The sequence below is a fragment of the Neophocaena asiaeorientalis genome, unplaced genomic scaffold (assembly GCF_003031525.2).
Source record: "Neophocaena asiaeorientalis asiaeorientalis breed wild unplaced genomic scaffold, Neophocaena_asiaeorientalis_V1.1 scaffold798, whole genome shotgun sequence".
NCBI classification, from domain to species: Eukaryota; Metazoa; Chordata; class Mammalia; order Artiodactyla; family Phocoenidae; genus Neophocaena; species Neophocaena asiaeorientalis.
This window is the reverse complement of record NW_020173042.1, coordinates 2,993,288-3,005,854: the sequence shown is the minus strand read 5'-3', so window position 1 is coordinate 3,005,854 and position 12,567 is coordinate 2,993,288. Positions and strand designations below refer to the sequence as shown.

At 44.1% G+C, this 12,567-nt stretch overlaps 2 non-coding genes across 2 annotated transcripts; both read left to right on the top strand.

The window, feature by feature from the left end:
• Nucleotides 1–1,010: 1,010 nt before the first annotated feature.
• TRNAC-GCA (transfer RNA cysteine (anticodon GCA)) lies at nucleotides 1,011–1,082 on the top strand. Its single transcript has one exon. It is a non-coding gene; the product is annotated as a tRNA-Cys (tRNA).
• A 10,239-nt stretch (nucleotides 1,083–11,321) lies between these two features.
• TRNAC-GCA (transfer RNA cysteine (anticodon GCA)) lies at nucleotides 11,322–11,393 on the top strand. Its single transcript has one exon. It is a non-coding gene; the product is annotated as a tRNA-Cys (tRNA).
• Nucleotides 11,394–12,567: the final 1,174 nt, after the last annotated feature.

The window sequence follows — 12,567 nt, the reverse complement described above, 5'->3', positions numbered from 1 at the left end:
GGGCTGGTGACTGCTGATGGCAGCTGTGAGCCGCAGCACCCAGCCAGCCCCTCGGAGCCTTCCATCTTCACTCTTGGGAATCAGTCCTAGGGAAATCATCAGAGAAGTGGGCCAAGAAGCATGTTCATGTTCATCCAGTGTTGTTTTATAATCCTGGAAAAAAATCATCCACTTGCCAACACTCTTAACTCTTTTTTTCCCAAGAAAGGCAGACGTCACGTTCAGCGCCTCACTGGATGTGTCTGGAGTCTTGGAAGCTTGATGGGCCTACGTTCTCCTACAAATGGAGAGCTTGTTTGGAGGCTCTAGCAGGGGCACAGCTACTCCCATACCCTTGACCAAAGAACCACCCTCCTCTATCGGGGAAGGGCAATCTCACTTCAGAATAATCTGAATGAAATGTAGAAAATCGTATCCAATTGTATGGTACAACATAACCAAGAAAGACTCAGACAGAAATGCAACGATGGCTCAGTACTACAAAATGTAGGACTGTACAGCAGGGGCTGTTTGAGTTCCAGAAGAAGTAAGCCCAAGGCCCATGCCAGGCCCTGTGGCTATGCCAACTTCTGGGCTCACCCCTGCCCACTCCAAGAAAGCTGTAGCTTTCTTGGCCAGACGCCTCTCCTGGGGTAAGCCAAGACGCTGACAGCCTCCCATAGGTCCCAGGCCTTGGTCCCCTGGAAAGGAAACCAGAACAGAGAGTGGGAGATGAAGAAAAAGAAAAAAGAAATGAAGTATCTTAGATATTAAGGGGCTGGGTAGAGTTCCTCCTGTATTCAGTAATAATAATAATGAGGGAAGGGGGCGAGACGTGCTCTGGGAAGAGGGGTGTTTGGGTGGGCATAGGTACGCAGGCTCTGAGGAAGCGGAGCAGTTCTGACAGGTGTGCAGGTGGGTGCCCAGAGAAGCAGCTCAGGAAGCTCCCCAGGGAGACACAGGATGGTGAGAGCACAGCTTAGGAAAGACTGCAACTATGGAAGTGTCTTGTGAAAAAGACATAGGCAGCTGGGGGTATAGCTCAGGGGTTGAGCATCTGACTGCAGATCAGGAGGTCCCTGGTTCAAATCCAGGTACCCACTCTGTCATGACTGTTTTTCCCTCCAGTGGAAGTTATACCTCCTTCTTCTGTGGAGGCCCAGCCTCATGGAATCTAAATTTCCAACAAGGGGTAAAGACTTCAGTATTCCTCCTGTGACATCTCTCATGAGCTACATTTTCACCTCCTCAGCCATACTCATTTCCTGGAGGGGCAGAGGAAGTCTGCCCTAAGCTTTCTCTGTTTCCCTTGTGCCTAATTATTACCATCCTGATTTTATTTGTTTATACCAAGCTAGCTGCAAAAAAATAGGGTCTGAGACAGCTTGCAGTAAAAGATGCAATAAAAGTCCACCAATGGAGCAAGCATTAAAAGGTAAGGGCTGGGCTTCCCTTGTAGTACAGAGGTTCAGGATCTGCTTGCCAAAGCAGGGGACATGGGTTCGAGCCCCAGCCTGGGAAGATCCCACATGTCGTGGAGCAACTAAGCCCGTGTGCCACAACTACCGAGCCTGCACTCTAGAGCCTGTGAGCCATAACTATTTAAGCCCACGCGCCTAGAGCCCGCTCGCTGCAACTGGAGAGAGCCTGCGTGCAGCAACAAAGACCCAATGCAGCCAAAAATAAATTTAAAAAAAATAAATTTATTTTAAAAAAAAAAAGGCAAGGGCTGACTTACATGAGGTAGTCAAAGTCATAGAGACAGGGCTTCCCTGGTGGCGTAGTGGTTGAGAGTCCGCCTGCTGATGGAGGGGAGACGGGTTCGTTCCCCGGGCCGGGAAGATCCCATATGCTCACGGAGCGGCTGGGCCCGTGAGCCATAGCCACTGAGCCTGTGCATCCGGAGCCTGTGCTCCGCGGCGGGAGAGGCCACAACAGTGAGAGGCCCCAAAACACTTATCATCTTACCCATGTTTAAGTATACGGCTCAGTGGTATTAAGCACATTCATAATGTTGTACAATGATCCATCTCCAGAACTTTTTCATTTGCCAAACTGAAACTCTGTCCCCACTAATCAATAACTCCCCATTCCCCCCTCCGCCAGCCCCTGATACCCACCAGCTCACTCCGCAGCATGTGGGATCTTCCCGGACTGGGGCACGAACCCGCGTCCCCTGCATCGGCAGGCGGACTCTCAACCACTGCGCCACCAGGGAAGCCCAGATGATAAGTCTTATGCTATGTGTATTTCACCACAATTTTTAAAATTCAAGGGAAAAATAAGGCAAGAACTGAACATTTGAGAGAGGATGTAAATTTATTATTCCCGAGAGCCCAGGTTAGGAGAAGCTACTGCTGCTGAATACAAAACGTATCTCTGAGTTTCCTGGTAATCAAACAGCAGTGAAAACATACCAGTTCATCAACTGAGCAAAATATTGTATTGGCTCTGAAAAACAGCAGGCATTCATATGATAGGTCTTTATAGATGGAAGGGTGGGAAGATGATGGTTATTGCCAGGGCAGCCAAGTACAGTCACAGAGGTTGTATATTACACAACTCCACCAATCACATTGTCCCTGGAGTTATGTAACATACAGACCCTAGATATTGTCCATATTTTATCCCCTTTACAAAAATAAGCATAAACTGTGCTCCACACACATATGTGTATAAATACATGTGTGTGTGTGTAGGGGGCAGAGCTCACTAGTTAACTATCCAAAATACATTCTTCCCTCTTGCTTAGTAACAGAACCCTGATTTTATACTGAGCATTTATGTTCCCAACTAAAAGACCACATTTCCTGACTTCTCGTTGGCTAGGGGAGGTAAATGAGTGATAAGAAGCAGTCATCAGACAAAAGTTCTGGGAAAACTTAAAAGAAGGACAAACATGACATATCCCCTTTTTGACCTAATTCATGCTTCCTACTTGGAGCATAGATGTGATGGCTGGAGTGCCAGCTGCCAACATGGACCATGAGTCAACCTTGAGAATGGGACCCACATTTAAGGGAAGGCTGATCAGAGAGATAAAAAGAGCCTGTGTCCCTAAAGACACCCTGGAGTGCCCATGCCAGCCCTGGCCTGCTCACCTCCACATACTTTTTCAAAAGAAAGATAGACATTTCTAGCATGTTTATACCTAGAGAAGACACAAATCCAGATGATTCTGAGACTCATGCCCTTTCCCCATCAACAGTTTTTCAAGCACCTAGCTCAGTAGATCTTAGTTACTCATTTAAAAAAGGCTCCTCTAACAAGGCCATTTCCTACACCAGGAACCTCCCATTGTTACAGTCAATGGGAGGCCCTCTCAGCTCCCCTGTAACAAGGTAAAGCAGTGCAGGAGAAAAGTCTACGGATGCAAGTTCCATGGTGCGCCCAGCTCTGCCTGGTTCAAGCCCACCTCTCTGCACGTTAAAGAGAGCCCAGGGGACCGTGTGCATTTGGATTCTTCCTTGCCTGGAAGTTCCCCCAAGAACTTCCTTTCTTTCACATCAGAAATGCATGGTACAAGACAACATATAGACTGGGAGAAAATATTTGCAAGTGATGCAACCAACAAGGGCTTAATTCCCAAAATATACAAACAGCTCATACAATTCAATTTAAAAAAAACAGTCCAATCTAAAAATGAGCAGAAGATCTAAATAGACATTTCTCCAAAGAAAATATACAGATGGCCAATAGGCACACAGAAAGATGCTCACCCTTGCCAATTATTAGAGAAATGCAAATCAACACTGCAATGAGGTACCACCTCACACCATCATTAAAAAGTCTACAAATAATGAATGCTGAGAGGGTGTGGGGAAAAGGGAACCCTCTACACTGTTGGTGGGAATGTAAACTGGTGCAGCCACTATGGAAAACAGTATGGCCCTTTCTCAAAAAACTAAAAATAAAGTTGCCATTTATCTATGAAACAGGACAGACTCACAGACATAGAGAACAGACTTGTGGTTGCCTGGGGGTCGGGGGAGGGAGGTAGGGAATGATTGAGAGTTTGGGATTAGCAGATGCAAACTATTACATACAGGATGGATAAACAATGAGATCTTACTGCATAGCACAAGGAACTATATTCAATATCCTCTGATAAACCATAATGGAAAAGAATATATATATGTTTAACTGAGTCACTTTTCTGTACAACAGAAATTAACACAACATTGCAAATCAAATATGCTTCAATAAAATTAAAAAATAAATTAAAAAAAAAGAAATGCATGGTACTATGGTGAATGAGTCTGTACTGAGGAGCACAACAGCCACTCTCATTTCTAATTGGTTACCAGCAGCTGAATGCAGTTCCTAACTGGTGGAGTATGATTCTTCTAGCAGCTGGAGAAGGCAGTTCTACAGAGGTCTTGCGTAACTACCTTAGCAGAGTGATAAAGTCATCCCTAGATTTCAGAGGAATTCGTGGTCTGCTCAAAGTGTGGTCCAGGGGGCTTCCCTGGTGGCGTCAAAAAAAAAAAAAAAAAAAAAAAAAGTGTGGTCCAGGAACCAGCCCAAGACCTCTTTGTCGATGCTTAGAAATTCTACAATCTGACACTGGCCAGATCTGGCTGTAGTGGGTCTCAAAGTCCGCAAGTCTGATGTACTAGTATTGAGCTGTGACAGCTTTTTAAGAAACTAAAAATAAAGCTAGTCTTTGACCAAAGATAGTTGGAAACTCACTGCTTGAATTCATGCCCTTGGAGGTATGTTTCTCAGCATCCTTGGGCTGGAACAGTAAAGAACTTTAGGATTTAGTCTGCTGTGGCCATCAGGGCCTTGGGTGCCTGCCACAGAAGGTAGACTAAGCTGTAAACATTTATTAATTTCCAGGAACAATGACCCAAGCTAAGCTGCAGAACTGGTCTGATGAAAAACCACCACCACTGCATTGGTGCCGCCCAGCTGGAGGTGCCAGTTTTCTTCCCAGAAACCAGCACGTGCACATCTGTACCAAACAAGCCCTGAACACTGGACAATGACACCATCCTTGCAAGCAAAACAGACTCTACACCTCCCTCTTCTCTCTTCAAACCTTACACGAGTACCTCTCATTATTGGAGCCTGGACCTATTCCAGAAACTCAAAGGAGCCTGGAGAACAGAGTTTTCTAGCTTCTCTTCTGAGGGTTTTGCAAGGAAAGAAATTCCCCATACACAACAAGGGCATTTGAAATGCTCTGCACAGTCAGAAAACATGAATATATCCTTTGCAATCACAGCAGATTTTTGAATACTTAGTATCAAAAGTAAGAATGCAAGTAATTTCATTATTAATTTTGTGTGTTAATTACATGTTGCAGTGATAATATTTTAGATATTTTGGGTTAAATAAATAGATCTTTAAAATTAACTTTAATAGTTACTTTTGCTTTTTAATGTGGCTACTAGAAAATATATAATTACATTTGGGGCTTGCATTATATTTATATTGGACAGTATTGCTCTGGATGAAGCATGACCTCAGAATATAAGACCTAAATAATGTTACCAATGTGGAAAGGGTGGATATATAATAAATGGTGCTGGGATAATTGGCTCCTAAAAAAAATCACATAAGATCCCTACTTCACTCCATTACAAACAAATTCCAGATGGATTAAAGACCTAAATATAAACTCAAACTTTTGGAAGAATATACAAAATAAAATTGTCTTAGTCCATTGGGGTGCCATAACCAAATACCATAGACCCAGAAATTAGCACCCAGGGCACTAATCCCATTCATGAGGGCTCCACCCTCATGACCTGACCACCCCCCAAAGGCCCCACCTCCAAATATCATGACATTAGGGATTAGGTTTCAATGTATGAATTTGGGTGGGGGCACAAACATTGTTTATAAAATATGTATAACTCAGGGAAGGCTTTCTTAAACACAACCCCAAAAATCACAAACTATAAAAGATAAATTTGATTGTATCAAAATTTAAAGTTTTATATGACAAAAATTCCTTAGCAAGAGACCATGAATTTTGCAACACATATGGTGGAGAATAGATTTGCATAAGCAAGATGAAAAGTTTCTGGAGATTTGTTGCAAAACATCGTGAATATACTTAACACTATTGAACTGTCCACTTAAAAATGGCTAAGATGGTAAATTTATGTTATGTGTTTTTTACCACAATTAAAAATTTTTTTATCACAATTTAAAAAATATAAGGGGACTTCCCTGGTGGCACAGTGGTTAAGAATCTGCCTGCCAATGCAGGGGACACGGGTTCAAGCCCTGGTCCAAGAAGATTCCACATGCCATGGAGCAACTAAGCCCGTGTGCCACAACTACTGAAGCCCGTGCGCCTAGAGCCGGTGCTCCGCAACAAGAGAAGCCACCGCAATGAGAAGCCCTCGCGCGGCGATGAAGGCCACAACTAGAGAAAGCCCGTGCGCGGCAACGAAGACCCAACGCAGCCAAAAATAAATAATTTTTTAAAATAAAAATATAAGAATTCCTATAGAGCAATCAGAAAAAAAAAAAAAGGTTAACCCAACAGAAAAAATGGACAAAGAATAAGCAATTTACAGAAGATGTTCTTTTTATGACAAATAAACATATGAAAAGATGCTCAGCTTTGCTAGAAATCAAATAAATGAAAATTAATTAAAATAATAGAGGCACCATTTTCACCCCCCTGTCAAAAGTCAAGTGGAGATTTAACTAGATCGAAAGTCGGTGAGGGAGAAAATATTCTTTTCACTTGCTAACAATGAGTATAATTGGTACGCTCACTGTGGAGAAAATCTTGGCAATCAAAATAGTAAAATAAACATTAAAATTATTTTAAAATTAAAAGTGTGCATACAATCCAGATATTTCATTTCTGGGTATATCCCCTTGAGAAATCCTAGCATAAATGCACCAGGAGATGTTCATCGCAGCATTACTGTTAATTTGTAAAAAACAGGAAACATTCTTAGTGTGTCCATTAATAGTGGAATAGATAAATAAAACTTCCTGGAGTCTTATAATGTATAAAATAAAGCAATTAAAAGGAAGTTTTAGCTGAGTGTCCACCATAAAATAGGTATCAGGTACCAAAGGCAGGAGTGAAATTTGAAAGTCAGGTCTGATAACCAGATGAGTCACCCACCTCGAGGGTATAAGAGGGTCAGGTTGTTGGAGATCAGAGTATGGGTAAGGAATACTTTTCTGGAGAGATGTGTTGTGAGTATCACTCTTAAGTCTAGCAAAGGGGTTTCACGGAGTCCACCGAAGGCCTTGGTCCACGTGCCCTGGAGTTGGGGTTTGCAGTGAGGTGTGTCCAGCACAGAACTCTGCAGGTGGAGAGGAGTCGGCCGCTCTTTGGAATTGGTCTGTGCTACCAGCGTGGGTGGGAACAAAGGGCACATGAGTATTTCCCGCAGGCCACACAGCCATTTTGGAGCAAATCAAACTCTGCTCAAGAGGATGGGTCGTGAACCCCAACAGAGAAAGTCTGTGTGACACAGATCCCGGAAAGCCAGGAGAAAAATGCTTTGCCAGGTCATGGGAGCAGTCGAATGTTCCCGATGGAGACCTCGCAGGAAACCTGAGGAAATGCCTGAGGAGTAATTTCCAACACTCTCCAGGCCCAGGGAAAGCAAACCTACCTCACCACAGTACTGATCAAGGAGGAGCTTTCTTATTCTCCTCGTCCTCTCCTCCCTCCCTTCCTCCTTCCCACCCTAAGTGCTGGGAACCAGTGCCCGTGGAGGAGAGAAAGGAAGGACCAAGTCCCAACTCTCCAACTTCTAGGGGTGGAGAGAAGTTGAAGTTGATTTCACAGGACTTCCCTGGTGGTCCAGTGGTTAGGGCTCTGCACTTTCACTGCTGAAGGCCTAGGTCCGATCCCTGGTCGGGGAACTAAGGTCCGGTGTGTGTGGCCTCCCCCTCAAAAAAAGTGAAGTCAATTTCAGAGTACTGATTATTACATGAGACTGGACATTTTAATTATGAATTCAGACTGTTACCTAAGTGTTATTATTAAAATCACTTGGGCAAGAGAAAGATCTCACTGAGAAAATTTAAATGGACAGTGAAAGGCAAAAATGAAGTTGCTTTTATTATTATCTCTTGGGTCCCACAAGTTCAATGTACCAGATACAAGAGCAATATAGATAACTCTTAAAAATATGATGTCATATGCAAAAGAATTTAAGATGCAAAACTATATATTTGCATTATGCCATTTGGGTTTTTAAAAGATACACAGAACAATACTAAATACTGTTACTGAATGTGAAAGTATTAAAAATGGGACTTGTATCTAAAATACATAAAGTTGTCAAAATTCAACCAAAAAAACCAGTTGGAAAATGGGCACAAAATATGAACAGACAGTTCACAGAAAAGGATATACAGATGGTAAATAAGCACTTGAAAAGGTGTCAACATCTTTAACCATTAGGGAAATGCACATTAAAACCACAATGGAATGTCACTACACACCTATCAGCACGACTGAAATGAAAAAGGTGATAACACCAGATGCTGGTGAGGATACAGGAAAAATGGATCACTTGTATATTGCAGCTAGGAATGTAAAATGGTACAACCACTCTGCAAAACAGTTTGGTAAGATCTTACAAAACTAATTATACGCTTATATATGTGGTGGTTAATTTTGTGTGTCAACTCGACTGGGCCATGGGGTGCCCAGATACTTAGTCAAACAATACTCTGGGTGGGTCTGTGAGGGTGCTTTGGGATGAGATTGACACTGGGGGAAGCCAGCTGCCATGTCATGAGGATACATCAAGCAGGGGATAGAGGCCTCCTGCCAACATCTGTGTGAGTGAGCCAGCTTGGAGTGGCTCCTCCCACCCCAGTGAAACCTTCAGATGATGCAGCCCCCGCTGACATCTTATCCACAACCTCATGAGAGATCCTGAACCACAGCCGCCCAGCTAAGCCAGCCCCAGATTCCAGAATCTCTGGAACTGCACGATATGATAAAGACTTACTGTTCTAAGCTGCTGAGTTTGGCGGTATGCTGTTATGCACCAACATCTAACTAATGCCGAGTCCTTCTGCCATCAACCCGACACCTGCCCTAGAATCAACCAAGCCTCTGGAACACTGTGGGGAATGACACAAAAGACAGTGATTGGGCGATGAGAGAGAAAGCCAAAGAAACAAAAAATTTAGAAAATTGATGTCGTCGCAGTTGGCAGGGGATGGCTAAAGGAAAGACAGGAAGAAGTGAGCAGTGTGGGGAAGGATACACATGAGGCAGAAGGCTAAAGTAACAATGTGAAAGTTCAAGTGCCTTAAACAGATGGGGAATTTGGAGGTGAGCTGGGAGAGATGCTTATCTCCGTCCCATTTTATAGGTTATTTGAAAGTGGGCTCAACTGAAAAGCTGCCGATGAGTCTCTGAGCTTTATCTTCTGCCTGTATATCAAGCCAGGTACAGACTTTGTTGTCCCAAACAGAACCTTCAGTGACCTTCCAAGCTGGTGCCAAGAAATGATGGTGTTTTTTGGAAAAGGAGGATAGTTATGGCATAAAGGGGTCCAGGTACAATTGAGTGGGACTAACAGCTCTCTGCTGAGCCAGAATGGCCAGGCTGTGAGTGGAAGTGTAAAGTTTGTTAATTATAAGATCCCTCTGTCAGCGAGGGGTGTAGCTTAGTGGTAGAGCATCTGACTGTAGCTCAAGAGGTCCCTGGTTCAAGTCCGGATTCCCCCTTGGAAAGTTCCCTTTTCCTCCTTGAGCTGAACTGACAATATTATGTCTCATAGAGACCACCCTCAAAAGGAGAGCCTGGCTGGAGCTTACAGTACCTTAGATGGCCACCGCTTATGAGTCAGGGTCCTGTCAGACACTTGGCCCTGTCTTGAAGATGAAGAACTAGACCAATTGCATCCCCAGTACCCTCTTTGAGGGTCTGTTTCATGGGATCCCAATGGTACCAATTTCCGTATTATTCAGGGTCCAGTCTGGGGACAAAAATTGCACTGGTCATTTTAACAGAAAGCACTTAATATAAAGAATTGTTAATCTGTGTGTCAGTTTCTTAGGGCTGCTGTGATAAAGTGCCACAAAATAGATGGCTTAAAGCTACAGACATTTATTGTCTCACAGTTCTGGAGGCTAGAAGTCTGAAATCCAGGTATGGGCAGGGCCAGGCTCCCTCTGAAGGCTCTTGGGGAGGGTCCTTCCTGGCCTCTCCCTAGCTTCTGGTGGTTGCTGGCAATCCTCAGCCTCCCTTGGCTTGTAGATGCATCACTCCAATCTCTGCCTCCAAGTTCACATGGCTGCATTCTCCCTGTGTGTCTCTCCTCTTCTTATAAGGACTCCATCATATTGGATTAAGGGTCCACCTGACTCCATTGTGATCTCATCTTAACTAATTACATCTTTCACGCCCCTCTCCAAGTAAGGTCACATTCTGAGGTACTGGGGGCCAGGATTCAACACATCTTTTGGGGGGGGGTGGGGACACAATTTAACCCACAACAATTGGAAATCACAGGACTGAAAGGGTGAAAGGAAGATTAAGTATCATGGAGGGAGTACCTGCAAGAAACCACTCTGACTCCTGGGCTGTGGACACAACTGGAGGAGGATGAACTTACTCAATCTTACAAACCTGGGGAGGGTCTCTGTGGATCCAGGACCCCAACCCCTAAGGCGGGACCCCAACCCCTAAGGTGGTGCTAGTGTCCCTGAGGTGACATGACAAAGCTGGCCCTATGAACACTAAACTGCAGGTGGCAATCCACTGGGATGGACTGTCACGGCCGGGGACACGGACAGGAACCCAGTAAGCAGGAAGGACAGAGCCCTGTTGGCAGGACCAACCAGGAATCCACCTGGCGAAGGACAAGAGAGGTTTACAGAGTCCCAGACCCAGCAGCACAGAGCAGAGCACAGAAAGGCGAACTGGGAGCTTAGAGACAATCATTTCTTCAGACGTTTCATCTCACCCAACAGTGAAAGGGTTGACTACATGGAGATCTGGGGCCACGGGAGAGAGGCCAGCCTGCATCCTAGGGTGTGGCATTGTATGCTCTGACCCATATCCGGTCCATGTGTGTCCTGTCTTCGAGGTGTTGCATGCTTGGCCAGGCCAGTGGGGACTTTGAGTCTCAGGTGCTCAGCACAAAAACCACCGTGGAGATGTCACTATAGACTCTTCCAGCTTTCGGGGAATGCTCCCCAGGTTATACCTCCTCCAGCACTGACAGTAGAGGCTGTGAGCTGTGCGAGAAAAGAGCCCGTTGCTTCTGCTAAGGCAGGGGGATGAGTTAGCAGTAAAGCAGGTCTGGCAACTCAGCCAACCCATTCTGAAGGGGCAACTGGGGCAGCACATGGAATGGTGTTAATTGGACCTTGCTGACATGGCAGGGTGTATAGCTCAGGAGTAGAGCATTTGACTGCAGATCAAGAGGTCCCCAGTTCAAATCTGGGTGCCCCCTACCCTTTTAGTCACTAAAGGTGGTAAGGGAGTTCCAATTTCCTCTCCACTTGCTGAATCTGGCTTTGTAGCAGGTAAAGAGTCAGAGAAGACCCTTCGGACCCAAGCAAGGCAGCTCTGCTCAGATGATGTGTTTGTCCCACTCCTCTGGTCTTCCCACTCTCCCCTCCCCTGGTCTACCATGCAATCCTGCTTGTACGTTGATCTCCTGGCTGAGGAAGAGGACTTTGTCCTTCGAAGGCAACCAGAGAGAAATCTGAGATCACCTACAGAGGAAGAATAGTTGAACTGCTGGCTGACTTCTCAACAGTTGCAAAGGAAGCCAGAAGCTAGCGCAGTAACACAAGCAATATGTTGAAAGGAGATATCAGCCAACTTAGAATTCTACTCCCAGCCAAACCATTCTTCGAGAACAGACACAAGCTGTCGGAGAGTTTATGGCCAACAGATGCTCACTAAAGAAAAATCTAAAATATATACTTTAGAGAAAAGTAAAATGATTCCATATAGGAGGTCTGAGATGCAAGAAGGAATGTTGAACAAAGAAATTGGTAGATATGCAGGTAGATCTAAAAGTCGTCCATATAACACAGTGTTAATGTCTAATTTATAAGGTTTTTTTTAAAAAAAGATAGAACTAAAATACTAGCTAACAATAATATTTTAGGAAAGGGCTCATAAGAATTAAAATGTCTTTATGCAGTTGGGAAAGAAGATGAAGATACTGATTAACTTTAGAGTTTTAAAATTTGCATGCAGAAATTTCTAGTGCATCATTTTAAAAGTTGTAGTTTTGCTGAGAAAAAGGAGGTACGGGAATGGAGGGTATATGCTGATAGTCTTGCTAAACACTCATTAATTCTAATAATTTATTTGTTGATTCTTTTAGATTTCCTACATAGATGACCATGTCAACTAAGAAATTTGAAATTTTTATTTCTTCTTTCCAATCCTTATTTTATCTCTTTTTCTTACCTTATCATAATGGCTAGAACCACCAGGATCATGTTGAAAAACGGTGTTGATGGTAGATATCTTGTTTTATTCTGATTTCAAATGAAAAGCTTTCAACATTTCACCATTAAGAACATGCTGTGTTGACTTCCCTGGTGGTGCAGTGGTTAAGAATCTGCCTGCCAATGCTAGGGGCCACGGGTTCGAACCCTGGTCCAGGA